This window comes from Gadus chalcogrammus, chromosome 23 (genome assembly GCF_026213295.1).
Source record: "Gadus chalcogrammus isolate NIFS_2021 chromosome 23, NIFS_Gcha_1.0, whole genome shotgun sequence".
Lineage (NCBI taxonomy): Eukaryota > Metazoa > Chordata > Actinopteri > Gadiformes > Gadidae > Gadus > Gadus chalcogrammus.
This window is the reverse complement of record NC_079434.1, coordinates 20273175-20300334: the sequence shown is the minus strand read 5'-3', so window position 1 is coordinate 20300334 and position 27160 is coordinate 20273175. Positions and strand designations below refer to the sequence as shown.

The following is a 27160-nucleotide window of genomic DNA, read 5'->3' as shown; positions in this document are numbered from 1 at the left end:
GTCGCCACACTATTACCGCCAAGCCTCCGCCAGGGAGGATTAGAGGGGAGACAGACTGTCATTGCCTCGCTCCCTCTCTGCTTCTCCTTCTTTTTCCTCCTCTTCTTGCTCCTCCTCTCCCCCCCGACGAGATGTCCACGCTTGAATAACTCACTCTGCCGCTGAGTCTTCGTTCGTTTCTCGCTGTAAATGGGACGGTGGGTAATTTGGGGGAACTAGCCAGAGTAAGCTAGGTTTTTGAAAGTGTAAAACCGGATAAAACCGGTTCGAAAATCCCTTCAGGTCTCCCTCCAAAGCCCTGCCCCCAAAACACCCGACTATCTCGCTAGCTTTAACAACATGTCGGCCTTCGTCTCAGACTCCGGTCATGCGCGGTTAGCCGGCTAGGTTGCGCACAGCTAGCCGGCCTGGTATGTCGACAGGCTGGAAGCGGTTTGAAGGGCGTGTCACAGGCCTGTGTTATGCGCTCCGACCTATTTTGTGGGGCCGACGGCGGTTCGATCGCGTAACGGGGATAAAAGCAGTACCCCGATAGATGCCCGCCCATTTGCTTTCTGTCACGCCACCGAGGCTCAGGCGGGGAGGGTTGTTCGATTCCAACGAGCTCTTTGTTGTTTAGTTGTTGAGATCAATGCTTTGTGTGCGGTTACTTTTTTGGGGCCGGTACATCTGGCCGCTCGGTTCTCAGGCGTATGTCCGGAGGAGTTGGATTGTTTTGTTTTGACGGTCCGACAGCTCAATGGCCCAGCTGACGCTCCTGTCGTTGTTTGTTATTTATGGCTGACCTTCTGCCTCCTATTGGATAAAGCCTTCGCTGTATGACTCTTGTTTGTGGTTTGAAATAAAATCTCACCACCTTTTCCTGACTAGAAATGTTGCAATTCTGTAATGGGATGCATGAAGGAGAGGTTGGAACACTAACACCAGCAATAGCCACAGATAGCTAGGCTTCAGTTTTTGATTTAATTTATTCATAAGAGCATTTAATTTATCGATCGCTTTTCGGGGATGTAAATAGAATTTCAAAATAAATCAATAAAAAGCTTCTAAAATGAATCGCCTACCCTACCTACCTTAAGGGGGGGGTCTTGCAAATATATATTTGTATGTTTTCTTTCAAAAGTACTCGCCTTCACGAGAAGCTGGTCGATGGCTTGACCGCTCGGACTTTGCAGCGCGACGTGTAAGCAGAGGGGGGCGGGGGATTGGGGGGTCCACGCTGACGCTCGTTTGATGGGACAGTTTGGTTGTTGGGGGCTTATTAGCTGGGCGCTGAACCGTGGTGGTCAGAGGTGCAGGTGCAACGTCACAGAGAAGGGAGCGCTGAGACAAAGACTGACAAGGAGGGGTTCAAAGATAACCTCGGGAATGTTTTACCCTGAACCCTATTTTCACATCGTCGTTTTGGGTTCGGCGACGGATGCAACTTTTGCTCTAATCACTAGAACTATAAACCTACCACAACCACACCGTCCATATCATGGTGGTACACTACTCACAGTGAAGGGGAAAGACACATACAAACCAAATGAAAGGAGACAAGAGAGATAGAGAGAGAACCATCTCCCGTTCGTCGCCCTTACTGGATATTTTAACCTGGAACCATATTTTCCCATCATTTCGTATCAAAGCGACTAATGTGAAAGAACGATTTATCAAGGGTGTCCGTTATTTGCGATCCTTGCTCAGCTCATAATGTTCTCAGACGCGAAAACAAAATGGAAGGGATCCCCACAGAGAACCACAACTCTCTTGTTGAACTTTTACTTGACCCTGTCTGTTTGAAATTTGTTGAACAAAGTCTCACTCCATGAGAGGTCTCGTCTCTGGATGAGTCGAGCTGTTCCTGCGAGTGAGTGTCGGGGACATGAGTGAGAGTTTGAGTGCCGGGGAGAGTTTGTTGTGTTGGACTCCAGAAAGTGTAGCTTAGTGTTATCTTAAACCTGTGAGTGAAGAAGGGCTGAGATTAGACCGGGCAGACACAATCAGAAACACCGGATCAAGCGAGAGGGAAGTGAAAAAGATTTATTTCTCTGTACGGAACCGTTCCATAATGTTCTCAGACATTTCGAATAACAACCTAAATCAGTGGAGAAAAAAGTTTCATGGGAAAATATACAGGTATTACAAATAGTTGTGAGAAATAGTTGACGAGTCCAAAGGAAGAGTAACCTATCATGCTATGGATGTTGGAGACGAATTAACCAGGAATTAAATGAAGACAGGAAGTGGGAGGTTGAGTTGTGCGTTGATTAGATATGTTATTTGAGGGATGAAGTGGGCACAGTAAGACCTCTTCACCGCAAGAAAGCTCAACGGGGACATCAACTGACATTTGGAGGAATTCTCGACATGAATGGCGTAAGGATTTTTTTTAAAGTAAAAAACCTGTCTCTCTCCCGCCCACTCCCCTCTCTCTCCCCTCTCTCTCTTTCACGCACACGCAGACACTCACTCCATCTCACTCCGGCGAGGCCCATATGGTTTGCATTTGAATCGCGGCGTTGCTCGCCAAAAATCGAAACAACTTGTAATCAATGGCTAAATAAATGTATGAAGCGGACCCGTAATGGGAAATGAGTTGGGAGGGGGGGTGGGAGGGAGGAAGGGAGTGTGTGTGTGTGGGGAGGGGGGGGGGGGGGGTCTTTTGGGTTATCTGTTCTGTGGCTGCCCTCCAGGCCCCAGTAATGGGGTAATTCAAATCAATAAACTAGCATCATTGTTTGTGACTGCCTATGAGATCTGATTGTTGGTAGAATGCTAGGTGTAATATACACTAGAGATATCCAGAGGGGGAAGCCGGGCGTCACTCTCTCTCAGTCTCTCTCTCTCTCTCTCTCTCTCTCTCTCTCTCTCTCTCTCTCTCTCTCTCTCTCTCTCTCTCTCTCTCTCTCTCTCTCTCTCTCTCTCTCTCTCTCTCTCTCTCTCTCTCTCTCTCTCTCTCGCCCCCTCTCTCGCCCCCTCTCTCTCTCTCTCTCTCTCTCTCTCTCTCTCTCTCTCTCTCTCTCTCTCCCTCTCCCTCTCCCTCTCTCTCTCTCTCTCTGCCAGGGAAAACAAGCCTCTTTTTGTCATTTGCTGTAATTGAATATTACGGCCAAACTACTGCAGTGTAGCACCACAGTGCAGCGGGGACAGGCCATGATGGGGATAGACAAAAACAACGTTGGTTAGGGTGTGTGTGTGTGTGTGTGTGTGAACGTGCACATACATGACAACTTACGCGCGCACACACACACACGCACACACACACGGCTTTGGCTACTAGGAACTTTGCATTTTACACCACAGACACATGTCAGGGCACTCTCCTGTACCCATACAACCTCTGACTGTCTCATACATAACACATACTAACACACACACACACACACACACTTACACAAACACTCACTATGTATGACATACACACATTCACAATCTATTGCACAAACTAACACGCACACACACACACACACACAGACACAGACACACAAACACAGACACACACACACACACACACACACACACACACACACACACACACATTTTCCCACCTGTGTGATTTCTGCATGGATAACATGAATGTTTATTTGTGGTTGGTCTATACAATCCGGGACGACCCATCAACGCATTTCATTGATTGAGCGCCAAGTTGTGCATTTGTGCATTTTAAGCGTTCGCTTTATTTTCATGATTGTCGTTCAGTGAATGTGTACGATGTGTTTGATGCGTACCTTGCATCCACTTTGTTTCTGAGTTGATGCAAGGCTTTCCATTGTTGCCGGGGTGGTTGCTATCCACTCTGTCAGCGATGAATCCACGTGGCTAGCATGGGGCCTGGATCGTTTATCTTGCGTTGGGTAGTTAGGGGAGCTGTTGTGGCATTGGCCATTTGGTGGAACTGTTTGATGGTTGATGAATAGAAGCTTTGATTCCCCAGGGAGCATTCGTTCTTCTTCTTCGGATGTTCGCAGACTATGCCTCCCTTTGTTCGCCATTGCTTCACCAAAAAACTCCATTCTAAAGGTTAATTTTATAAACATTTTGTCTACCAATATAACATGACAAATGAATACCGCTTTTAAGGGTTTCGAAGCCTGAATGCAATGAATAAGGTAAAGGACAGGCGAAAAAGGTTATAAAACGGCTACTTAAGTCACCAACATAGGGTCGGGCGAGCTAGGGACCTTGGTTGGGCTTAGAAAGAAATACGGCTTTGAGAACGAGTAAAACACAACGCAGGGGCCTTAGCACTAGGGGGGGCGGTGTTATAAGCAGGCGACCCAGGGGTCAAGGACAATGGGGAGCGAACGCGGTACCTCAGCTGGTTTACTTTGAAAGAGGCTCTCAAGGATAAACACACACACACACACACACACACACACACACACACACACACACACACACACACACACACACACACACACACACACACACCCTCAAGAGGTATCAAACGGTATTGGTTCGGATTTAAATTGTAAATAATAATTGCAGTGCTCCCTGCGAATATTATCCAGACAAAATTGATGTTTTGTTATGTTTTTATATAATTTGTCGATGCTATGCAGATAGGACAACATTTATATTTTGTTGTGCTTTTGTATAATTCGTCGATAAGAATTATACCAGAATATAAAGACAGCCAAATGGCGTTGAACTCCTGGCCAGAATCATGTGGAAGAGATGAAACGCGCATGACTCTTCTTCTACATCTTTATGGTGGTTGGCCTACAACGTTACGATGCATTAATACCATTACGTTGTACAGTCCATATCCAGTTTCCACACCATATTAATAATGATAGGTTGCACAAACTGGAATGGAGGGTGCGAGGGGAAGTGCCCAGGCATGGCACGACACGCCGACGCAGACCCTCAACCATAGAGCGAACGGAACCACGTGTGTGTCCACGCAACCATTATATTTCAATTATATTATATTATATTTGTGCAGCCCTTAATCACAGGTACAGTCTTAAAGGGCTTAACAGGCCGTATATGTATGACCCCCCCCTGACCCTAGCCCCCCAGAGGGCTAGAAAAAACTCCCTTAATTAGCGAGGAAGAAATCTTGAGGAGGAACGCAGAGCGGGGGTTTAGCTCTGCAGCTGTCTGCACACGCAGAGGGCACGTCTCCGGCTTTATTTAGCTTACCACCCAAATGACTGGAGGCCGACAGGAGAGACTAAGAGCGACTGGGAGCACTGAGTTCCCAGCGCTCCCAGGGACCATCACGTCTACGCTGCGGCAGCGGGCAGAGACCAGCGCGCTTTGCTCATGCTAACCAAGCCGTGGGGGCCGTGAATCCTACTGAAAACACAGTGGGTACAGGGTTATAGCGTCGGAAAGAAAAATAAACGTATAATATGGTCCAATGGCTGGTTCGCCCTGGAATGGTGAGGGGGGATGGCATCCCCCTTTGAAGTAAAGATAGTCCCAATAATCCACCTTCTGAAACGGCCGTCCCCACTTCACATCCGCTGTTATTTTATCAAAGAAGGTGGAAATATTACCACTATTTCAACGATTTGTGTTTGTTCACCTCCTGAATCTCCTGATGAGCCATCCCTTCCGAGAGGTCATTGGGGAGATTCAGAAACCCCCACACCATACATGGGGGCAAAAAGTTACTTGGGAGTCAGATAGAGATGTCTCTTTTAGATTGATCGGGGTATGATGTTATTCTAACGTTATCAATGTGGACGCTCTAGCCCTATTGGGGGGGATGCAATTACTGGGTGACCCTGAGGACTGGGGTCGTTTTAATATGAAGGAACAAATAATTGGGATGAGCCATTTGATGAAAAATGCGTTGCCATATATTCATCCAAACCTGTAAAAAAGACGTAGGACCTTGGCCATTAAACCAACCAGGTTGAGCCCTGTGATCTCTCCGTTAAAATCCTGAGTCTGTATGCCACATGGGGGCTGCCATTAATGCGACACGACCCTAACCCAAACCCCTAGATTATTAAATGATTCAAAGCAGGCATCATGTTAAATATTGCATGGACCCCCAAACTGAACTCCACATACAGTCACTGAACAAAGATTTTTCTAGCAGGAAATATTATCAGAAAACGCTTTTTTAAGACCGAAGCTATTTAAAAAATGAGAACAATACGTCATCCGTTTTGTTGGCACGGAGAGAATCGGACAGTCGTGTCATATGTCATGTGCGTAGTTTTGGGTCTGATGGACAAACAAGCGCCTCTGTCGTTGGGTTTGGAGCGCAGGCTGTCGCCGCAGCCGCGGCCGTGCCCACCCGGGCACCTTGGCCGGAGATCATTGCATCCCATTTGCTCCAGGGTCACATGCAGCTCATCCGCTATTCACACCCCCAACCTCTCTTTAACGTGTGTGTGTGTGTGTGTATGTGTGTGTGTGTGTGTGTGTGTGTGTGTGTGTGTGTGTGTGTGTGTGTGTGTGTGTGTGTGTGTGTGTGTGTGTGTGTGTGTGTGTGTGTGTGTGTGTGCGAGTGTGTGTGTGTGGGGGGGGGGGAAGGGGGGGGGGGGGACAGTTCAAGGTTCCGAGGCCTCGGATCTGAGTGCTTGCCATTAACCTCCACTGTGATGCCCCATACTGTATAATGAGAGAATGATGTCACCTGGAGGAGAGAGAGAGAGAGCGAGCGAGAGATTATACACAGAGAGGGAGACAGATGGATAAACAGGCAGACAGAAAGAAGGGCAGCCAGACAGACAGACGGAGACAGATGGATATACAAATAGACAGACAGTTGAATAGAGAGGCATAGGAAAGATCTGTAGCAACAACGACGTTAGCAAGAAATTCAAATACATACATTTGTTGTTGCAAGGGCCTGGTGTGTTAGCAATGCACATAACCTGCCCTCATTCTCCGGGCTCTCCAACCTCTTGGTAAAATTAGTTTATTTTATGGCGGCATTACTGTACCCGTGTGTATTTTCCCAAACCCCCCATGATTCATGTTTTCGACCTGCTCGTATTCCTCGGTTTGTGTGAAGGCGAGAAAAAAATAAAACCCATTACAGGAAGCGGGGGGACCATATAGCTACGGAGAGATTATACAACGAGCAACGAGGCCAGTGGGCGAACCAAACGGCACCCCCAGGCTCGCTAGGTCAACGGTGGGGAAAAATAACAAGGTCGCACAGTATCTTCCCTGAGCGCAGAACATCCTGTTCACCGAGCGCACACTTTTATCCTCACAAAAGCAGGATAAACACTCTGGGTCCAGTAGAATCTCTTGTTGTGGTGTTTTTTCGTTTTGTAAGTGTGTTTTTTTATCACAGCAGATGCTAAATTGACTGCAAGGTCATGTGAATGGTTTTAATAAACTTTGGTTCTATTTTCACGCAGAGGGAACAGAGCAGCCTTTGTCGTTGTCGACAGTGAGCGACAACGACAGTGAACACTTATTTTCTTTCGATTATTTGCTCTATTTATTTATTAGTTGGAGTTTGTTGTGAGGCCAGCATATGTTACTTTTTCCGCATTTTCTAGATATTTTTAGTTTTGTTATTGTGATTTCATGTATTGTTTTGTTTTTGACTTTCCGGCTATTTTAACTTTCAATTCATAGTCAAGTTTTGAGTTAATTAGTTATCCTTCAAATGTGTTCCCGCTGTTTTAATTACACATTTATTTTAATTTACAAATTGCAGGACACACACACACACACACACACATAACGACACACAGACAAAAACATGCACACATACACACAGTGTGACAAACCTGTAAAAAATTGATTTAATGGGTTTCTTTCCAATATCATTTCAAGAATCATGACATTTACGAGAAATAAAAAAAGAAAGCAAAATAAAGTAAGCACTTACATCAAAGGCATAGACTGTATAAAATGAGACCAATGCCTTCGATTTGGCCTGTTGAGAAACACATCGCGAGCATGGAGCAGGAACAGATGTTGAGTTACAACATACTACACGCACACAATACACACACATACACACACACACACCACACACCCACGCACACAAGGATTCCGCCTGTGCTTGATGCATTCCGCACTAGCGTTAATGGAAACAAATGGGGAAATTAAACATATTGGTTGAGATTTACAGTGCCTACGGAGCCATTTGGATGACTGCAACGGGCCTTGGAGCCGGCTCTGAGATCACTGGCAGGGCTTCTGCATTTGTCACTTAGAAAATGTGTCCATGTGATTAATATTGGCTGTGGTGGCAGCGAGGAGGTGTGGGAGTGATCTCTTGATCTGTGGTTCTCTTTGCGTTTTGCTGTGTCTTACACCGGTCCTTCTGCTCTATTCTTACAGTATATTTCAACCTGTTTACATATTTGTCACGCGGAGACAGATGCAGAGATACGGAGAAGGATACGGATAGAGGGCGAAATAAACTGACGGACAGCAGAACATAGGGGGTGGAATGGAGATTGTAGGGAAGAAGAGAAGGGGGGAGAGAATGAGAGAGAGAGAGAGAGAGAGAGAGAGAGAGATATAAATAAAGAGAGGAGAGGGCAGAGAAAGGGGAGAGAGTGAAGGAGAAGGAGAAAGAGAGACAACGAGGGGGAGAGAGGTAAAAGAGAGGGCAGAGAAAGGGTGAGAGAGAGATATAGAGAGATAGAGGAGAGGGCAGATAGATGGGGAGAGAGAGGGGGAGATAGACAGGAGAGGGCAAGAGAAAGGGGGAGAGGGAGAGAGAGAGAGAGAGAGAGACTGGTATGAACGAATGTGAGCCTGAGAGAGGCTTACGTAGCCAACCGATAAAATAAAACGTTTATCAGCGGAAATAATCGACAAGCGCTGGAACAAACGTAACACATCAATAAAATAAACGCAATCTAACAACGCACAAACCAGAGCACTAAAAAAATCCCTCCGCAGGTAAACCCTGGAGTGTGTGTGTGCGTGCATACGTCCCTCTCTGATTGTGTTTGTGTGCGTCTCTCTGTCTTTGTCTGTGTGTGTGTCTGTGCCACTGAGAGAGATGCGCCATAACAAACGCGACAAAATACAAACTCATTTCCCATCATTCATCTGTGGATTAATCTTTGCCGAGCCAGGGGCCCGACCCCGCCAGCGCACCCCTGCCAGGTTGAAATGAAAGCTACTCCAGCGATATTGAAATGTAAAATAATACGGTTCTGGGACAGGGGCTCCGCCGTGACCTCCGACCCCACATCAACAGAAGCGGAAAACCATTACCCAGTGTATCTTTCCATCACTGCGTGGTGTGTGTCTGTGTCCCTGTGATTGTGTGTGTGTGTGTGTGTGTGTATGTGTATGTGTGTGTGTGTGTGTGTTTGTGTGTGTGTGTGTGTGTCCGTGTGTATGTGTGTGCGTGTGTGTGTGAGTGTGTGTGTGTGTGAGTGTGTGTGTATGGTTGTGTGGCTTTGTTCCAATGCGTTTTGTGCGCTTGCTTTTCTGTTTACAAAATATATATATATATTTATCTTTAAAAAGAGAGAGGAATAGAGAAGGAAAGAAAGAGAGAGAGGCAGAGAGAGAGAGCGAGGCAGAGAGAGAGAGAGAGAGAGAGAGAGAGAGAGAGAGAGAGAGAGAGAGAGAGAGAGAGAGAGAGAGAGAGAGAGAGAGAGAGAGAGAGAGAGAGAGAGAGAGAGAGAGGTTAGAGGGTGTAGGACACAAGAAGGAAATAACAGACTAGGTCATCTATGTTTTTGACGTTTTCGTCATTAATAATCTGTAACTGTTCCAAATACGAGTGAATGGGGGATGCTATGCAGTGTAAAGATCTGTGTGTCCACGGAGCCGTGAGGCCTGACCCTCATGAAGGCAATGTACGGATGTTGCACACGATCCAGACATTATACATCCACAACGACTTGAATGCCGGTTGCTTCCTCGTACGATCACCATGACAACCGGGGCGCTAACAGCAGTAGCTATGTCGGAAAGTTGATTCAATCCATTGTTTGTTTCCTGACGGGCTGCAGGAAGACGGCCGCTCTGAGTGACGCGATGCGTGAGTTTCAAAATTGAACTTTTTGACAATCAAGTGCCAGCCCAAATAAAAGACTGGCCCGAGCTGGCCCCCCTAGCAATAATGCCCTGGCTATGCCCCAGGTGCAAGACGTGACACCGCAGAGGTAAACACTGCACACTACTGCCGCAAACACACACACACACGCACACACAGGTGTAGGCAGACACAGACAAACACACACACAAATACAGACAACGGACACTTGCTGCGTCAGACGTTTGATTCATTCAGGGGTTTATGTCTTAATGCGTGGATGGCGTGGTTTGTTATGTGTTGGTTTGTGTGTATGTGTGTGTGTTCCTGTCTGTGTGCGAGGCCATGTAAAGGTGTCCCTGACTCATTTATTTTAGTGTGGAAGTGCGCTGGTGCATGGGCTGTTGTTGTCGTGAACAACAAAGGTTTTGATGCATATACTGTACAGCCATATGTCACACAATGTATATTAATGTACGCCTTTGTCTTCACACTTTAACTCTAATTGGCAAAGGAAAGAGATGATGCATTGAACAAGGTGTAGACTAGTGTCATGTCTGCTGTCTACCTCTAGGGCTTAACACTAACGCTGACTGCTCCTTAATGATCTACAAATTCAGCAGAAGTCTCAGCTTCTGCTAAATGACTAAATACCCGACAGTAGGCATTAATTATGAACGAGACCTTTCCACCCCGATATTAATGAACTTCAATGTAGTATTAGCGTATTCGTGTTCCCTGTCGCTCACTCCGTCACCACAACATTTCATAGCTCATGTTTCGGCTCTTTGACTCGTGTCAACATATTTGATTTAATAATCCATTAACTTGTTTTTGGGGCTGTGTTACATGCACTGGAAGTGATGTGTATTGGTGCATTCAAAGATTACGGCTGCTTGTTAAGTTTTATCAAAACAGCGTTCCGAGGCGTGGGTTCACATGGTTTAACCGCAGATTACAATAATGTCATTATTCACGGCTTGCAAACGATACGCTGAAATATGTTTTAAAACAATGCTGAATGTATACACATCCATAACATTGTGATTGTACTTCTCTTTACAGCCCAGGAAAATGCAGATTTTCATAAGCCTAGCTAGCTTATGAAACTCTCATTAAGTAGACTCACTGCAAACCTGATTTCTTGATGAGGTTACTCCATCAACCCGTCTCACCAATCGGCCCCCCCAATCAGAAACCCCCCCGATCCATTCCAGCCGCGACGAGAACCCCATTACCGCGGGTTAGCAGTGATGATAGCTAGCTCTACAGGCCAACACAGCACAGGCTCGAAACAGCTCTAGTGGAAGCAGGAAGAGGAGGACGGCCCTGTCTGTGTTTCCCCCATGTCCTCCCTGTTACTACCGGCCGCCCCCGCCTAAGCAATAAGAGACGGCAGATGCTACGACAGACGGCCGGAGGGAGGTACGGAGGCCCGTCGCGGGGCGGGGTGACGCAGGTGAAGCCTTTTAGCGTAGCTGTCCCGAGCTCCACAGATGTGAGTGTTTACGTACCGTAGCCTAGCGTTAGCGGGCTATACATTTTTAATGGCGCACTGTTGAACCCGAGAGCTACTGAGAGCTGGGTGGTGGAGGAGGAGGCGTGTCCATGCATTCGCCTGCGACTATCAACTATGTGGATCAATGCTGCACACATTAATGTGACGACTGGATGTAGAAAAGACTAACTCAAGACGGAATACAAGAGGCGGATAATAATGGTGTTCCCCCAGTCGCCCAGACATAAGGCCACAAAGGAGAATCAACCAGAGTGGGATAAACGTGTGAGTTTAGTCGGGGGGTTGGTTATGCAGAGACGCAGTGGGTATGGTGAAATAGATTAAAGCAGGATGAAGCGCGGCCCGGCACAAATAGACTTCCTGATTGTGGTGGTGAAAGACGGCGGCAGGTAATGCGGCGAATCTCTCAAAAAATACTGTAATCAGTGTTTACTGCTTGTTCAATTTTCGCAAAATAAATTGTTAACGCAGGCCGCCTTGAACCACAATGTCACCCTAATAAAAACCTCAATCAAGGAGATGTGTGGCTACTCACCGAGTCATTTCACACCTTAATACTTCATTGTGTTTCTACCCGCCCCGCAGAAAACAACATTGATCGCCGTGAGGAAAATGCCACAAATGGCGCATCGTATTTAATGACAAAAAACAACAACTTGTCTGCGTGTCTGTCTGTCCACCATTCCGTCCATTCAGTCCTTACCCTTCCATCCATATTTATATATCTACAGCCTCTATCCTGTCCTCCATGCATCCAGAGTATCCATCAATACAATCATCCATCCAGCCACTTACGAATGGATCTACTTTGATATAGCTTTGTATTACTTTATTTCGAGTTATTCCATCACAGACGGACAAACAGACGGGCCCCAGGGACTGAATGCTACACACCATATGTATCGGACTATAAATAGTTCCACCCGGCCAGGCCAGTCGAGAGAGTTTGTCACTGGGAAAAGCCACTGGTCCCAGTGGAGCGGGTGAACGAGTCCCAGTAACAGACCACACACAGCTGGAGACGCCCAAGGCAACGTTATCCTCCTCTTCCTCCTGACCTCCCTGGCCTGGCTCCTGCAGAACTGGGGCAGCAAACTTCCCACAGAAGTCCCAACTCCATCCCTGACCGCCACAGACTGTCGCTTTCAGGCTATTTCGTTGTTTTGTTCACTGTTAAGTCATTTCAGCGCTCATGATTATCCAAAGAGAATTATAAGTGCATTTGAGATGCGCGTGATGCAACGAACAGGTGTGTGTGTGTGTGTGTGTGTGTGTGTGTGTTTGTGGGGGGGGGGGGGGGGTTCTGGCTTCTTGCTGAAGGGGTGCCTTCAGGCTGACTGCAGGCTGGGGGGTCGATACCGGAACCTTTTCGGTGCGGAGTCAAACACCCTGAGAGTTTCCAGAAAACATACCGAGACGACATGATCTTTTACTATTCTTTCATATAGCAGACGCTTTTACCCAAAGCCACTTTGGAAACAAGTCATGGAAGAAGGGTAAAGGGGAGGGCGTCTTGCTCAGTGGAGCAGGGAGGCAGACTGTGGACATTGTGGTGGGAATCGAGAGGCCTTCGGCTGGAAAGACCTCGGGAACTAGTTTTATATTCCGTACAGCGATACACTGAGTCAAAAATGATAATTTGTTCATTGCTTCCTTATCCCGCACTGCCGGGACTTCAGTGAGAATACGGTTAGTGCATGCATTGTGAAAAGAGGAGCTTTAAAAATATGATTGGGTATGTGTGATACAGTTGAGTTGAGGAGGCAGGTGGGGTTTCAGGCGGATAGGAGATAGCATCAGCTCTCATGAAACAGATCAGTTCCCTGTAAGGCACCATCTAATTCTGTGATATCCACTTGTATGGATCTGTCCGTCAACAGCACCTTCATCCGAAGAGGAAAACATACGCACAAGATGTACCTAAGCATCCACACTACCACGGACACACACACACACACACACACACACACACACACACACACACACACACACACACACACACACACACACACACACACACACACACACACACACACACAGATCTTATCATTAAGAGTGGTGTCCTTGGGTGACTTAAAAAGATGCTTTCAATCCCAATGTATTATGGTTATTATTATGATAATTATTATGATTATTTTATTATATAAAGACATGCACACGCACTTACACGCCCAATGAAACGAACACAGGCATCTACACAAACACACACGCGCCAGCGCACACACTTCAAACAGGAAAGACTATCAATATTAAATTAAAGGATATGTGGACTTCAAACTTTATCGCGGTTCACACGCAGGTCTTTTTACCCTTTTTTAATCGTCCCTCGAAACTTCAAAGGAAAATATGGCGGGAAAAGTCCCTGAAAGAAACCACCACCGCCGCAACCGCTACCTCCTCCATCTTCTTTCCTTGACGCATTAATAAGAAAGGAGGAAAAATTATAATGAACGCCAAATGGCAACGAAGAAGGAAACGACGACGAAGCCGAGAGATACCGACCCGCCGCGGTGGAGGCAGGGACTTGAGAGGCTGGTCTCGTGCTCCTCCTTACGACTGCACGGTCGACAGATGGCGAGCGGGGGGGAGGAGGGGGGTGGCGGCGCCGGAGCCATCAAGCTGAGTCTTGTGCGTATTGGAAAGGGTAAACAAGGCTTATCAACAAAAGCCAATCATGTCCCCGTTGTAAACACGACGCACATCAGTTAGCGCCTCACCGCGGCGCTGCAACAGCCCCCGGAAGAGGAGCGCGCCGCAGAGTGGAGCCGCTTTGTTCTGATCGCTTTTAATTCCTTAAGGGAGATAACAGCGATTTCACTCCGATCGTCTGCTTGAATATTTCATCGGGAAACGCTTTTTCTTTGACGTGAGGCCCATTGTCTATTCTGCAATGTGCAACGCAAGGACTTTCAGGGGTATGTCTTACCTGAGTGTGTGAAAGTAATCTTGCGGCCTTCATCCCCTCAGCACCCGCCCCCTCCCTACCTCTAGCACCACCCCCCACCACCCCACCCACCAGAGAGGACTAATCTGCTTTTGATATCTTCATCTCCTGCTCGCCTGTCACTGGAATAAGGGCAGCCCAGCAGGGTGGAAAAAGGTTTATGAGGTTGAATACTAACCAACGCGCCGGGGATAACTCCCAGCGCTGCCAAGGCTCAGCGAACCGCCAGCGCTTGACCTCTGGCAGCCAGCAAAGTGTGTGAGGAAACAACACGCTAATAAAACACTTGCTGTAATCCATACTTTTGATGCGCGCAGCACGCAGCAGGCTTGCTGCATTTCATGGTAATGCTGTGTTGTTATATCCCCTTTTAATATCCTAGGTGGAGCGCGGCAATGGAGGATGATTAGGTGTATCCACAGCACAATTTCAAGCCTGTGTATCCAATTTTTCGGAGGGGGGTGGAAAAACATGTAAATCCCCGCTGACTTACACGGAACGGTGTGAGGAATGAAAAGAAAAGGAAACCAAACGAACACGAAAAAACCACCAAAAAAGCCGAAACCAGACAAAACAACCCGACCAACCAAACCAAACCGAAAACCAATTTAACAACCAATAACAAACCGACTGATTTCCCGCCCCGAACGATCAAACGAAACAACAGAACACGGGGGTAAAATCTCTAACACCACCGAATCGATGAACGGCTGCTGCTAATTAACGATTCATCCTGGGTCCCTCCTTGTAGAGAGGAAGAGATACCAATGTTTCGTCGATCGAAGCGGCACGCTAACAACAGATCCGCACTGTATGCCGTCATGGGCTCGGTTCGCCCGCACCCCACGCCACGGTCTGTGTGGACGGAGACTGTGATCCCAACTATGAATCATAAATAATGGTGCCATTTAAATGGCAGGGAGAATAAAAGAGACGACATCTGGAATAAGAATAGATCTGATGGCGACAGTGGGCCTATGAATCAGAGTGTGTGTGTCACGTATGGTGACAGAGTCTGTCCACGGTCCATTTGCCAGTTGATGGCTAATTGTACGCATTTGACATTGCACGGACCTTTGTTATGAGATTGCGGGCCCCTAATGGATTCATCTTCTAGCACACGTCACAACGGTCAGCACACTGACTGCCCCCGAAGGATTATGGGTAATGGGTATGATCGGAATAAATGTGCACATCATCGGTTGTTCGTCTTCTTGTGATGTCTTTTGTTTTGTGTTTGTTTTGCATTGAATATGCGTGTGTATTAGCGTTGACGCAACTCGAACAAAGGCTACCACATTTTTTTTCATGTTTTGGTCAAGGACGCAAAGCGCACTTCCGCATCTTAACGTGCTATATATCACATTCTGAAAAAAACAACAACAGATGAAATGATCGAGGTTTCCATCGAAAACTAAGCAAGCATTCCACCCACCCCAACCTCCCAAAGCGCCCCCTTTCTCCCCCAGCCTGGCTGCCTCTTGTCCCCACAGGCTGAGGCTGAATTAATTAATATGATCTACCTTATTGTGCTTTGAAGCTCACTCCATATATCCCCAACCCAGTAAGCAACCCCCACCCCTTCACCCACCACCCACACACCCACCCAGCCAGGCAGCCCGCCCACCCACCCACTCACCCCCCCTAGCCCCCGTGAACTCCCCCTCGGGGAGACGCAGTCACCCGGTTCTCGGAAATGTTGCGTAAATATACGTTTTATTATAATGAACATAGCATTGTTCGGGGTACTTTGTTTTCTACTCCGCTGGGGAGGTCACTGCTGTTACGGCAATCCTTTCAAAGAAAAACTGAATTTAGATAATTAGCTTCCCACCCCCCCCTTGTAACACACTCATTAAAACGAGTTTGGAACTCGCTATGTCGTTTGCGTAGCCTTTGTTCGAGTTGCGTCAACACTTATGCACACACTGAGGAATCAAGCTCATATTGTCTTTGATTAATAGTCTCCAGAGAAAGACTGAAAGAAGAACGACGCAGAAAGAGCGACTTTATTTGAAGATGTGATGCCGCCTCATCCGCCTGTTTGGCACAGAGTCAAGTTATGTGTGTGTGTGTGTGTGTGTGTGTGTGTGTGTGTGTGTGTGTGTGTGTGTGTGTGTGTGTGTGTGTGTGTGTGTGTGTGTGTGTGTGTGTGTGTGTGTGTGTGTGTGTGTGTGTGTGTGTGTGTGCGTCATGCGGCGGCGGGGACGAAAAAAAGAAAAGGTGCTGAGTCGCCCTGTTTTTGTGTTGACAAAGATGAACCATGTCAAATCTTTCCGTTGGAAACGTCGCTCTGCTAAGAAGTACAAAGGCCGGCTAGAACGCCGCTGCTAATGAGGGGAATTTCTAAATATGGCGGGGACTCGCGGGAGCGTTTCGCCAAACTCCTGAGCCTGTACTCGGTTCTTCAAAGAACCCCTCCCATGAGGTTACGTAAGGCCCGGGCGAGGGAATCATGGGGGGAGCGAGCGCGACTTGGCAGGTTTTCTTTATTTTCTTTAAGTGCATTTCTCGCCTTAAAAAAAAGGAAAAAAAAGTTCAATGAACGCTCTTTCATGCGGCTTCTAAGCTGAATCACGCCGGGTTTCTCTCACTGCGATTGGTCCGAATTTCGTTTAAACTCGTCTCACAAGCCTGAGAGTAAACCCACCGACCAACACGGCTCATGCATAAATACGTCTAGAAAAGGTGATTGTACTCGGAGCTGTAAGCTGAATCGTGTTTCGATTCAGGAACAAACAAACAACAGAACGCTGGACTGCCCCTAAATATAGTGCCTCATCAAATATTTACGTGCACCTAAGAGCCGTTGCGAGACTCGGAATTGAATCGATAACCATTTTGAACTTGGCAGAGGGAGGTAAAACCGTCATCGCTTGTTTTTTTTCTTTAAGCTCAGTTTTATATTTCCGTCAGCTAAGAAGCGATTAAAAAACTTCTGGCAATTTTGCATCTCTCTGCAACACTCTCACATAAATCTTCAGTAAAAAAAAATGAAGGAATATAAATATATTTTATTTTAATTGATTTGCGACGGTGACCCCCTCTGTGCCTCCCTGCCCGCCACCATGTCCGGCAAAACCAGCAGCATTTGTGATAAGAAGCCACAAATGCTGAGTTAAAAATGCCTTTGCTTTTCCTCGAAGGTCAAGGTACACTCAGGAGTTGCTCTTTACCATAAGAATCCCGGGCACAGAGGCCCCATAAAAGATGTCCCCAAAGCATCACAAGAATGTCAGTATGTGTGTGTGCGTGTGTGCGCGCGCGTGTGCGTTTGTGTGTGTGTGTGTGTGTGTGTGTGTGTGTGTGTGTGTGTGTGTGTGTGTGTGTGTGTGTGTGTGTGTGTGTGTGTGTGTGTGTGTGTGTGTGTGTGTGTGTGTGTGTGTGTGTGTTTTAATTAATGCAATCTCAGACTTAATGCATTTTTGTAAGCTGGTCGCCACAAGGCCAACCTTCCCCTAAAGTGAATGTAGGACACACTGTACAAACAGGATTGAAAAAGCCTTTTGTAAGAAGAGCTGAAGGCGGCCCCTCCAAAGTATGTGAAACAACATCGTGTTTTGAATACAGGTGGTTATTATGACTCTAAGTTTTGTGTGTGTTGACATTGTACTCTTTTGTCTTCCAATTTTTTCCTTCTGCTGTCACAGATTACGTTTCTATCCATCTATCTATCTTTCTATGTATCTATCATTCTATCTAGCTTTCTACCTATGACTAGGCCTTGAAGGTTAATGCAATTTTCTCTCGCTCTCCCTCGCTCTCTCTCTCTCTGTCTAGGTGCATCTTCTGTTGCACAGATTACTGCGTGACGTAAAATGCCTTTTTTACGTGTAAATATACACAGTTCTAAACGGCCTCAAGGAATATCAACACACAAAGATAATTAGGAAAAAGTGGCAGGTCATTATGTATTCACAATTTAAATTATTATTTGAAATACCCCCAATTTGTTAAAAGTTTATATAAATCAATTACCCAACAATTATAGACTGAAAATAGCAATATAATTCATTAAGAGGGTGATAAAAGCCTTTCTGTGAACGATATTACAATGTTTGAATTCAACGTTTCAACATTTAAATCAATAAACCGCACAAAAGAAGCAATTACATTTATGAAACGCTAATTATTTACCAATCAATGTCCGCTTCTGATCCAATACAAATTGAAAGTGTGATGTTTATCTGTTGTCTGTGGCGCCGCCGCCCGCGTGCTGCATTCCAACCAGACGGTTTATCACAGCGCCCTCAGATCCAACACACCCTCGTGTTCTGGCCTCGACCGTCCTGTGATAAACACACGCTGCAGGCATGTTTATGGATGTTTTTTAACATATGGTTTATACGACTTCTGAAGTCGTTTGTTGCTCGGAAAAGAACATGATGCAATTCTTAGTCGAGAAAATGGGGGATTGGGCATGATAGTTTTGAGGTGTTGAACTCCCAGATGAAAGGCACTGGGTTTGATCCCCGATGTCTACCTGTAGGCATCCCAGAGCAAGCTGCCTTAACCCCTCAACGCCTGCTCACTAATGACATCTATATCAAAGAAACTCAGAAATTGCTTTGGGAAAAAAAAAAACGGTTGGACGGGCGGTCGCTACGAGGTTGTGTTGCCCACGTTGTGCTACCACTGACAGGTTTGACGTAACTCTATGATGGACTACATCACTTTTATGAACTTAAGATGTTTCATTTTTGTCTTTATTTGAACTCCGGCTACTGCTCGAGGGTAAGACCACATGTCCACAAGATGTCAGCCGTAGAAGCAGATCCATCTTTTTGATTAAAGCTTATATCAGGGATTCGCCGTTACTTATTCCAATGAATGAATTATTTATAATATATCCCGGTGTGTTAGCTCTGCTGCCGCCGCCGCACATGCTAGCCGAAACAAAACAATTGATTAAATCGGCTTTCGGTGTCGCCTGAGATTCTATTTAAAGTTGTACACTTTCGAGTCATGGGAGATTGTGACAAAAATGTTTCCGGGAAGAGTTAGCGGTAATAAAACAAAGGACAACCTACCAGAGGTTGAATATTTTCTGGCTGGCTACACCTCACTTCCTCTCTGCAGAGGGGCCACTTTACCCTCTCAAGGATGATGTTTTCTCAGACAAATTGGGCACCAAAAAACAATGTTGCCCTCCCTCAGCTCCACCCATGGGCAAAGAACCCAGTTATCTCGTTAAAGCAGGGCTGGTTGATGAGTATGAGATTGCGATTTGCATTTCCATTGCTTTTCTTATTTTCTTATTTTTTCACACTTGGGGTGGTGTTTATGTTGCTACGTGTGATTTGATTAAGCTCCAAAAAAGCAGTGTTTATTTTGCCACGCCGACTTCTATGCATTTGAAACCGTGAAATTACTTTAGGCAATCAAAGATGAACGCATATTAAAGTTAATTTTGCCGTAACCAAAATAAAATAAGAACTTTTCAGCAGTTATTCATTAGAATCACATTCCTTTAAAAATACACTTATTTTCTCACACTTCTCTAAATCACTGAAGTGATTTAGAGATCTGAATAGCCGCCACGTGAAAAACACCCTGAAATCCTTTGAAAAAAGCCTTTTACCTCAAGTACTGATTACTTTGCAAAGGCAGAAAGTGGGTCTTTAGCTGATACAATTAAACAAAGAAAAAAATAAATGTCATCACATCGTTCACCCTGTTTTTCCCTGTCTTCGTCGCCGGTGTTGAGGGTTTATAGTGCGATGGAAATTAACGCTCTCTGTGGGGGGGTACGGCTTCAATATCACAAGAAACAGCAAACTGTCTGTTCAGACAGGGAATAATCTCCCCTCACCTCGCGTGTCAGAACCCTGAGATATGAAGGAAATGAGCATATTTGTATTCTAAGTGCTTTGTAACTGAGCCCTTTTCGTCCATTAACCACGGCGGGTCGCTCTCGCGTGGGTCATTCATCACGCAGAACCTCATAGTGTCCCCTCTTTAAATTAGCCTACTTTGAGTAATGGCACAAGAGGGAAATCTAACATTCTGCCCGGTGATACAAAGATTGTGGGGGAAGAGGAGGAGGAGGAGGGGGAGAAAGAAACACACGTAATGATCCAGAAATTTCTCAGTCTGAGGGAGGAGAGGGAGAGAGAATATAAGGCCCGCGGCTACACGGCCGAAATAACTCACATTTTTCGCCACAAAGTTGAGATTTGATTCCGTAGAGTATGAGAGTATGCTGGGTGGAAGCCATTTTAACAATATCCTGTTGGTTGGATTGCAAGTTGGCTTTTAATGTGAAAGGGTGGAAATAGCCATTTGGGGGAGGGTGGAGGGTGTGGGGGGGCAACTGAGCTGTTATTGGAAGTAATATTAAAAGCAATCCATTCTAATCTACCTGATATGAGGTCCACAGTATTTTTCTAAACCTCGCTGAGCGAAGCGACCAATATGAGCAGAGCACTTGTAGATATTGCAGAATCAATATCATATTTAAAGTGCTCCGATGCATTTGGTCCCCATTTTGTTTGATACAGACCTGTTTCTGCTCCCAGAGAGAGCTACAAGGTTTACTTTTAGCTGCACTAATGGTTGCATTAGTGCATGGATTAGGAGATATATCATGTCTTGCAGTGATGGGATTCTGTCTCTTTGTTGGCTAATGATCAGTTCAGTGACGTATTATCAAACAAGCATGCATACTTGTGTAGAGAAAAGTCCTCACCCAATGAGTCAGCTTGTTGATAGAAGTGGGCAGGCTTGGGGGGAGCTGATTGGCTGCTCTGAGCTGAGTCCGATGACACGTCACAAAACCCCCTTTAGAGATTTTCAAGAAAACAGGAAGTGGGCGTGGCAAGGAGAGGTCAACCAGTCATCATCATGAAACCTTTCAGCATAGTTTACGGTGTTACGCTTTAGGAAGTAACGCTCCTTTTGATGCGTGTTCCGACCACTGCCACGCCCATATTTGGCAGATTTTCCTGAAATGACAATCACTCCTAGCCTGGCTCCGCCCACAGAAGTACTTCCGCTCAATTTGAATTTCCCTTCAGTACGCTGCGTTTTATTATCCATCCGTCTCGGAGGTCCGAGGACGTTGCCTGGCGACACGCACAAACACGCCCATTTTCCTCGGACGGCAAACTTGCCATCTCGGTTGAACTCATGCCGCGTTCGAGTATTCTCTGCGAACCGACTCGGATCTCGGATCTGACGCCACGCCCACACTTCAAGTGTTTTATTATTTCGCTCGGTCGTTGGAGGAAAACATGGACGCCAACCGGAAAGCTGTTGTCGCGGTAGCATTGGCAGAGGACCAGGCGCTCCAAAATAAGTAGGCTATAGGCCCTAGGCAGAGATACGGACGCAGTAAGGTATTGCAGTAATACGAGTGATTGAAATTGCCATTTAAACCACCGAAGTGGTCCAAGTACAATGAAAACAGTTCATACTTCAAGTCACAATGGGCGCAGCCATCTTGAATTCTGTCTCGGAATATTGCTCGGTCACCACTGATTTCAACCGAGATGGCGAGTTCACTGTCGTGTTTCAAAAGGGCCGTGTTTGTGCGTGTCGCTAGGCAACGTCCTCGGACCTCCGAGACGGATGGATATTAAAACGCGGCATCAGTGGTGACCTCAGTGGTGACCGAGCAAAATTCCGAGACAGAATTCAAGATGGCTGAGCCCAGTGTGACTTGAAGCATGAACTGTTTTCATTGTGCCTGGGCCGCTTTGGTGGTTTAAATGGCAATTTCAATCACTCGTATTACTGCAATACCTAACTGCGTCCGTATCTCTGCCTATGGCCTATAGCCTACCTATTTTGGAGTGCCTGGTACTCTGCCACTGCTACCGCGACAACAGCTTTCCGGGTGGCGTCCATGTTTTCCTCCAACGACCGAGCAACGCTTGAAGTGTGGGCATGGCGTCAGATCCGAGATCCGAGTCGGTTCGCAGAGAATACTGAACCTCCGGTTTGTTAGTGGGTTTTCTCCGTCTAAATTTTCTGCGTCCAATCAGCTGACAGAGGGAGTGGCTGAGATCAATGACGTTAAAGTCAGCTCTCGTTGACGGACATCTTCATGCATGGTGTTTGGTTTGTTTACAGCCTGCGCGCAATGTGATTCCCGGCCAAATTTTAGCGATTGGTTATGGCAGATCCAGAGTGGCACTGGGCAGATCAAATAGTTTCAAACTAGAAAAGACACCCGCCTTCAAGTGAGTTAACGTTTGTTAATTGAGTAGGTCCAGACTCGCTGTACAAATGAAATTAAGTAAGAGAGTCTGGTAGGACCAGGCTAAATCACTCCTGCCCTGGCCCTTAACCCACCAACATGACAAATTCTGTGCAAATCCATGCTCAACAGACACAGACAGTCACATCAGCTATGCATTCCTTCCAGCTTTATAATGTCTCCACATTCAGGCAAATATTCCAGCTTTATATTCTCGCTAATGAGGTTAATAAGGATATTATACAGTAGTTTAATGCCCTTATTAAACTACACTCTAATCAGTTTATTACCCTTATTGAACTACAGTCGCTATAAGCATTATAGGTGCTAATGCTAAGGCTAAGCTCACTGGTCTCACCCCGTCCATCTCGCTGGACGAGCCAACAGTGCACAGCCGTAGGAGTCTGTTGAAACGGATCCCACAGAAAGATTTAATCAGAAGCCGTTTCAGCACCACAGACAGCATGGCGCTGCTATGGCAAGAGAGGGAGGGAGGGAGAGAGAGATAGAGATGACAGTAGAGAGGGAGGGAGAGGGAGAGCGAGAGAAAAATAGAGGGCGGGAGGGAGAGGACAGTTGAGAGGGAGAGAGAGAGAGAGAGAGAGGGAAGGAGGGGGAGCAAGAGAGAGGACAATGGAGAGACAGACAGCGGGGGAGCGACAACAAGAGATTTGAATCCTGGCTGGACTTTCAGGCGTCTGGTCGAGGATGGTTGAGTGACTCCAACAGCACGGAGAGGCTGTGACGGATTTTCGAGTGGTTTAGCGATTAAAAACAATATTAAACTTGTTTCTAGGCCCTCATGTGAGATCACGACGACTTCTAATGTCAGTTTATATCGTTTGAACAATTGATTGTCTCTGTGTATGGGCGTGGGTACCCCTATCTGTATGTATATGCATGCGTTTACATGCATATCATCGATATGTATTCATCCATCCAAATACATCTATCAACAACAGCCATATATGGTCATGAGGAAGTGCGCCTGTAATTTCCCCTGCTGATGCTAAACCAATCAGCTGGGCTCACCTCGGTCCACTTTGAAGGCGTTCCGCTCACAGGAGGGGGTACGGCTGGCGTCCCCCCTCGCCGCGCGGTCCACTAATGATCGGGACTCATTTAAATAACGACCGAGGATCAAATCCCTCGCTTATTATTCCCTGCCTCTGTTCTTCTGCTCCGTAATGGCAAATGTTACACCTTCAGAGTGGACACAATAATTATCTTTCCCTCTTACTTCTGGCTCTCCCTGCTCTCCATCTTCCCTCGCTCTCCTGCGAGGCGGCGCCTGGGTTTGTTTGATGAGGCAGGGCTCGGTGGTCCGTCTTTGTTATTTCTCCGTCGAACGTTGGAAGTAAAGCGACATTTGAATTAGCTAGCGTTAGTCTGTTCGTCCCCCACTCTCGGGCTGTATATACGTAGGTATCGCCTTCAGTTCACACAGAGGAAGACAGCGTCTCCTACGCTGTCTCTACCTTGACTTTGTTGTTGTTTCTAATCTTCCAGACTAGTGCCCATTAGTACATGGGGAGGTGGTCTTCAAGGTTCTACCTTGGTTTGTTTTGTATGTGCTTTGCTTTTGTTTTGCTGGTCACTTTACACCGTTAATCAGTTTCTGTATCCAGGCCCAAACTCCTATGAGACATCACATGCTTTATTACTTGTTGGGTAAACTAAGTGCTTCTTGCTAGCATGGTTCAGTGATACATTATATCCTTTTTTGTTTATGGCTTCTAAGGCGAGCACAATATCCTTCACCTTGCTGGTGCTTTGGGTCTAAACAACAGATTGTGCATCTAGCGGTATTTATTCTATGTAATTTATATTTACAAGGTTTCTCAAGAGGGTACCTTCTGACCGCCTTGCAGATAATCCCCTGAAAATTATGTTTCCTTAAAAAGAAAAAGCCATTCCAATTTGCAACAAACCTCCTTAAATGTTCAGTTTAGTATTTCTTTCCTCACTTCAAGGTTGTGTTTCTCTGTTACCTTCTACCTCTCCAGAGTTGTTTACCGGCTGAATTGTATGCGTGTGGTTCAACTTTTTTCCTGCTTTCCCACTAATCTCTTAGCCATGACCCACACCCCCTGCTGTTACTATCTCCTCTTCACCGACGGAACCACGGAAATCAGAACTTCTCCTGCTCTCTCACCCCCCCCCCCCCCCCCCCCTCCCTCCCACCTGCACTGCCATCGTTCCCATGATGCACTGCTTCCCTTAGCCCACCGATTCACCCTTCCCCATCCGACCCCTTCCACTCCACGTCCTCGTATTGTTAATATGTTTTGTTTCCTCTCTGATCTAAAGAAAACGCCCAGCATATTAATTTTCTCCGTGCCGCCTGAGAACTTCAAATCCATTCCCCTCTGCGTTTTCATTTACAACTCGGATGGGTTTATGTTTCTCCGGGGCGCTTATCACACCTTCTGTTGACGGGGAAAGAGAGCGAGAGAGAGAGACACGGAGTTAACCCTGACTCCTATTTGCATGACGCAGTATTCCTGAGCTGTTGCACGCACTCCGACTATGAGAGTGTGTAACCCTGCAAGAGAGAGAGCATGTGTCAGGAAAAAACGGTGGCTGGCTCCAGTGGGTTTAGTAGTTGCATAAAAACAGAAAGGGCAGATTCATGCACCCAGTAGGTCTTGTCAACATTACTTTTCCCCCTTCTTTTCTACACACCGAAAAAGAAACGTTCAGTGAGGCATTATAACACACCAGGTGCGGTGGCAACACGGAGTTCGGAAAGGTTAAGTACGAGTCCATGCCCTCGATGAGTCATGCGTCTTGGAACAGCGTTGAGGCCCCGGCGAAGGACGGCGGAGATAAATAAACAAAAAGGAAAGCAGTCACGGGTCACCGGGCGAGGGCCCGCTCCGGTGTTTTCTCATACATGACTGCGCCCGTAGCCTGATGGCGAACAAATTGACTGTCAGTGTGAGCAGCGCTCCGTGATCGCGGGTCTGAGGAGCCACAGACCGTAGGGGCCCCTTCTGATCCGAACCCTCTGATCAGGGGCCAAAGCTGTAGGCCGAGAGATATGAGGGAACTGCATACGCGTTGGGCAGAGAGGGTGTTTGATCACTCCCCTGGTGGTAATGATGATAATGATGATGATGCCCAGTTTCATAGACCACCACTGTGAATCACCAAGTGTTCAGTCTGCATACGTAAGTTTAGACAATCAAAGGGTACGTAAGGAGGTTTACCCAGCCAGAGCTGGCCTACACAAGGAGGCTTAGTCAACCAAAGATCAGGTCTACATAAGTTGGTTCAAGCGTACATGAGTAAAATAACCAAAGGGTACATAAGGAGGTTTCGACAACCAAAGAGTAGGCCTACACAAGGAGGTTTGAACAACCGAGGAGGACTACACGAGGAGGTTTAAACAACCGAGGAGTAGGGCCTACCCGAGGAGGTTTAAACAACCGAGGATTAGAGTCAGTATACCGAGACAAGGAGGTTTAAACACCCACAGAGTTCATGGAGGGTGAAACAACTGAACAGTAAACAAGGAGGTATAAACATCTCAAGGGTACCTGGGGCCGCCCCAGACTGCAAAGTGTCCAAAGGACGCGTCGTCCAAAAAGTTAAACGGTTGCAGTTCTCTTGTGGGTGAGTTCCGTTGGTGTTTGTGCCGTCCCACTGACCGCTGCCCAGTTAATCACGCCACTGTTACACCAGCGAGCTGTAAAACACTAAGTCACTTTCATGGTTCGCGATTTGGAACAAGGGAGGGCCCTGCCCCGTCATCACAAAAAGTTGCTTTTGCCGGAGCGGCGCCGTGACTGTGCAGGACGAGGAGACGGCAGGCGAGTGGAAGGGAGAGGAATCGGCCTGACGTAGAAACACACATAAGCGTACTGTAGGTACGCTTATACCGTCTTGCAGGGAGAAGCACACCCACACATCGAACACCTACAGTTCTTGTAGGTCACACACACACACACACACACACACACACACACACACACACACACACACACACACACACACACACACACACACACACACACACACACACACACACACACACACACACACACACACCAACAGGTAGTGTTGCAAGGTTGAAACTACACTTTCGACTGAATGTGCTAAAGTTACGGGCGGGGGGGTTGTTCTTAGGATACTTCAAGAATGTACCAAAGTTTGGAAAGCGCTTCGGTTGCAGTCAGAAAGCGAAGAAATAACGTGCGGTTGATGACTGTGTGTCTGATGCAGTTTTCCTCAGACAGAATGTTCTCATAAAAGACTCGATTCATCATAACATGGAGTCGTTACATCCCGGTTGCTCAGGACATTCCAGGAAAGTATCTTCACAGGCAATAAATCTACTCAGAGAGCGCTCGATCTCCCTCCGGCCTGCAACAGCAGATGAATCCCTCATTTCTTGTCGTCGGAGTAAGCCGTCATACCGTGGGACTTACGGCGGTCAGGTTTCTCGCAGGATGGGGGTGAATAGTTCAGTACATATCGGTCAGGACAAAACGTGTGCTAGTTATTACGTGTTTTGAGCGGGTCTCGGATCGTAAGTTATGCTGTGTATCTTCTCATGTAATAAAAATGTGA

General features: G+C 46.7%; 1 protein-coding gene across 1 annotated transcript in view; it reads right to left on the bottom strand.

The window, feature by feature from the left end:
• The window catches only part of LOC130377031 (cadherin-6-like), a 136775-nt gene that overhangs the window by 19422 nt on the left and 90193 nt on the right, over positions 1–27160 (bottom strand). The gene's annotated exons all lie outside the window — the stretch shown is intronic.